Source organism: Cebus imitator, unplaced genomic scaffold, assembly GCF_001604975.1.
Source record: "Cebus imitator isolate Cc_AM_T3 unplaced genomic scaffold, Cebus_imitator-1.0 Scaffold118, whole genome shotgun sequence".
In the NCBI taxonomy this organism is placed as follows: domain Eukaryota; kingdom Metazoa; phylum Chordata; class Mammalia; order Primates; family Cebidae; genus Cebus; species Cebus imitator.
The window spans coordinates 907,620-911,790 of NW_016107433.1; the positions used below are offsets into that span (position 1 = coordinate 907,620).

The 4,171-nt window shown below is 56.1% G+C and overlaps 1 protein-coding gene across 1 annotated transcript in view; it reads left to right on the forward strand.

Annotated features, from left to right (window-relative positions):
* Positions 1-1,156: 1,156 nt before the first annotated feature.
* The window catches only part of CTCF (CCCTC-binding factor), a 67,936-nt gene continuing 64,921 nt past the window's right edge, over positions 1,157-4,171 (forward strand). The window contains exon 1 of the mRNA XM_017539392.2: positions 1,157-1,469. The gene's annotated coding sequence lies outside the window, so the exon portion shown is untranslated. The remainder of the gene's footprint in view (positions 1,470-4,171) is intronic.

Below are 4,171 nucleotides of genomic sequence, written 5' to 3' on the forward strand. Positions count from 1 at the left end.
TTTCACCGTGTTGACCAGGATGGTCTCGATCTCTTGACCTCGTGATCCACCCGCCTCGGCCTCCCAAAGTGCTGGGATTACAGGCGTGAGCCACCGCGCCCGGCCTGGAGATTTGACATTTTAAAAAATACAGATTTTTGATAACTTTAAGAAAAAACACAATAAAACAAAACCAAAAAAATCCCCAGAATATCTGTTATTGGGCCAGCATTCTCACAACGGAACAGTCAGCTGAATGGCGCAGAAGCTGCTCCCTAGACGCTGAGTCCATTTGATATCTAAGGGAAGAGCCATATACCCTATAAGTACCAAAAGGCTCTCTTCCCAGAGCCACCAGCACCTTGCAGTCAGTTCTTGGTCAACTTGACTGAAGGTTAGGAAGGGTCCGCAGGCGCCTCCTGGGGAGGGGTGGGACTGAAGGCCTCCACCCACAGAGAACAACTGTCCCGCAAAGACAAGAAATGCACGTTTCCCCAGAATTACACAGCGCTAAATACAGAATCCTTTCGGCAAAAGGTGACTGCTATGATCGTGTTAAAGCATCAAGTCTGGTCTTTCGCTGCCTCTCCGGGCTGAGGTGGCCTGGGGACACCAATAGGAGGCCCTCCCCCTCTTCTCTTGCGCCCGCTTTTAGGTGGCCCTCTTCTAGGGCGGAGAGATCACCAAAAGCCGCCGAGCAAGGACAGCCCCTTCCAGGGGTCGCTCGCGCGGGAACCGACCCGGCCTTACTCGGTGCCTGGCAGCAGTGAGACGTTCAGAGGGCGGGTCGGGCCTGGCTGGGGCGGAGGCTGGGCGGGGGCGGGGGCAGGGCCGGGCCCGGGCCCGGGCCCGGAAGCCTTCTCATCCCCACGGACCGGCCCCGCGCGCGCTTCCTCCAGCCACCCCTACTTTTTCAACCCTCTGCGGGTTCAGGGGGCCAGAGACAGTAGCTGGGGAATCAGGTCAAGCAGGCTGGATCCGGCACCTCCCAGGGGCGGCGGCCTCCGCCAGGAAGCCCCACCCAGAAAGAGCCGGGACGCCGCGGCGCCAGCAGAACCCACGCGCGACCCGGCGAGGGCGCGGAAGGGCGCGTGCGGCGTGACGACGCGACTCGCGGCGCGTCCCGTGACGCCATCGCGCCCGCTTTTGAAAGTTGGCGCCCGGGGCCGCCTCCCATGCTGCCCTGCGCCAACCCCTCCCCTCACCTATCCTCCCCCGCCCTCCACTCGCCGCCCTGCCGGCCCCCCCACCCGTCCCTTCCCTTATCAGCACCCGCGGCCCCGGCAGTGCCGACGCAGGCGCACTGCACCGCGCCGCCGCCATTTTGTGTCCGAGCCTGTGGAGCGATTAAACCGTGCGCGGTGCTGCTTCTTTAGCGGCAGCGGCGGCGGCGGTAGCCGGTGCGGACGCGCGGAGCTGGCCGGAGACGCCGGGTGGCCGGAGCCGTGGAGCGGCGGCGGAGCGGGCGCTGCGGGGGGTGTGGCGCGGAGGTAAGGGGGCCCGGGGTGGAGGAGGTTTCGCGGGCCGCCTCTAGGTGTCACGATGGGGCCGCTCCGGTCGGCGCTGGCTGCAGCCCGGCGCCAGCGCCGCCGCCGGGGGGTGTTTGTCTCCCTCTACCGTCCCTGCTGCGGCGCGGCTGCCGCCATTGCCCGTCGCCGCCGTGGCCCCGCCGTCCCCCCACCCCCACGCCCGCCCGCTAGGCCTCTCTCCTGGCAGCGCGCTAGGCCTCGGGCGGCGGCGGCGGCGGCAGAGGCCCGCGCGCTCGGCGACTCCATTTTCCTTCCTTTGTCTCTGCCCTCGAGGCCGGCTCTTGGCCGGCCGATTGCCGGGCCGCGGCCCGCCCTCTGTCCTGTGTCCTCCGCCCCTCCCGCGGCGGGTGGCCCCAGCTGAAACGCTATCTCCTCGGCCGGGCTTCGGCGCCCGCCTAGCTCAAGCGTTCGGACCCACTGCCGCCGCGCGCGCAGCCAGGTCCCGGTATCCTACTGGGTGCCGGGCCCTGGCCGTCGCGTCTCGGGTTGCCCCTCCTCCAGTCCGCCCCGTCCCCGGAACCTACCCGGCCGCTCTGCGTGCCTTCCCAGCTGCTTGGCTGCTCGGCGGTCGCTCCCAGTCCGCGCGTCGCCGCCGCTGGTCTCCGTCTCCGCCGAGTGGCGCAGGCGGCGCTGCAGCGGCTGCGAGCAGAGGGACCCCAGAGCTGCCGAGAGCTCCCTCTGCAAGGCTGGCTGAGCTGCTGGCACCTCTACGCCGCCTGAGCGGGCGGGGGGACGCGCGCTCGCCTTCCCTGCTGGGCCCCATTGCGCCCCCAAACTTGTGTGCGGGCTGTCGGCAGGACCCGACCGATGCGGGCACCCCACGGTGGGCGGAAAAGATGCAAGTTCCGAACCAAGTAGTTTTTGTCCAGCGTGGCTCGGACTCCCCAGCCACTTGAAGTGATAGCAGCCTGACTTTGTGCGCTCAGAGATCTCAAAGGGACCGAGACTTAATTTCAGTCTGATCTTAAGTGATGTGACAAATTTCTGAACTTGGGAGTATGGGCTAAGTCGGTTCAGGAGACTCTTGAGTTTCCCTCCCGCTTTTAAAATGCCCTAACGCTAACTTAGTACCTGATGCTCTAAGGCTAGGCAAAGACGGTTCTGCCCCAGGATTGTGCAAGCCGATCTAAAGCGCCAGTAGGGCAGAATGAATTTATTCTTGATTCGACTGGTAATTTGCCCATACGATGAAATATGAGGGTTGATGTTGTAATTGAATCCTGGGTCACTCGCTGCAGATGGTTTATAAATATCTACGCCTAATGTAACTGCTCTTTAGTAGGAGACTTCCTGTAGCCCCGAGTTCAGCATTAAGTAAACATTCGCATACGTAATCTTCGTACTTTGAGTTTGGATCAACTAGGAAAGTTAAAATTCCAGGTCTGCATAGGTGGGAAAGGAAGTTAAACAGGGCATGTATTTAAATTTACTTGTTCCTTAAATTTTCTTTCTTCACTAAAAAAAGCTTCTTGTTGAATTGCGGGAGTCTTGTTTTTCCTTAAATATTCTAGTGCCTTAATATAGTTCAGTGCAGCAGTTGATATATTAGTTCGGGTTGTTTTGGAGAGAAGAAAGTCTGGGTTAACATTTTTTTAGTTACTTGGTGTATTCTCAGGAGTTTTTGGTAAAAGAAAAGAAAAAAAACTTTTTAAGGAAGGAAGCTATGTTCAGTTTATGAAGAAATTAAACAGCCTGGTCCTAAGCAAAGTTGTTCAGTCCGCTATGTAATCTCAATCTGTAGCTCCTCACTGCAGTCTTCGTAGGCACGCACGCTTTCTACGTATCCTTTTGGACCCTGCAAAATGTTCCTTCTACCCCTCTTCCACACTGAGTAACTAAATGCAGTAGCGTTGAAAGTTAGGTTTGGGAATAGAATCACCTTTAATTATCTAATGTATTAGTCCAATTGTGTAATTTGTATTCTTTTGTGATTTTGTTTTCTTTTTGAAATTGTGGTTAAGTGGCATGTTTTATTTATTAAAATAAGCTCAACATGAGTTAAAAATTAAAATACAGCAGGTGTGTAATGCAGCCAGGAGTAAAGCTTGTTTTCCCGGATTAGTACTGTACTCTATAGACCATAGTTTGCTTCTTGGTATGGTTGTTTCATATGCAGTCACCGGCTTCTTGGGCTTATAAGTCATTTACGGTGTTTTATTGGAAGAGACTTTTCTACACAGTTGCTATCCTTTGAGATTCCTATATGCCAGGAATCATAAATTGTTTAGTTTTTATTAGAAAACTAAATCTAGGGCCGGGCGCGGTGGCTCAAGACTGTAATCCCAGCACTTTGGGAGGCCGAGGCGGGTGGATCACGAGGTCAAGAGATCGAGACCATCCTGGTCAACATGGTGAAACCCCGTCTCTACTAAAAATACAAAAAATTAGAGGGGCATGGTGGCGCTTGCCTGTAATCCCAGCTACTCAGGAGGCTGAGGCAGGAGAATTGCCTGAACCCAGGAGACGAAGGTTGCGGTGAGCCGAGATCGCGCCATTGCACTCCAGCCTGGGTAACAAGAGCGAGGCTCCGTCTCAAAAAATAAAAAAATTAAAAAATAAAAAAAAATAAAAACCAGCTTTCATGAAATTTGACAGAAGCTTATGAACCAATAATTCTAACATGAAGATTGAAAAAGTCATTTTCTCCTTAACCCCACCCACCC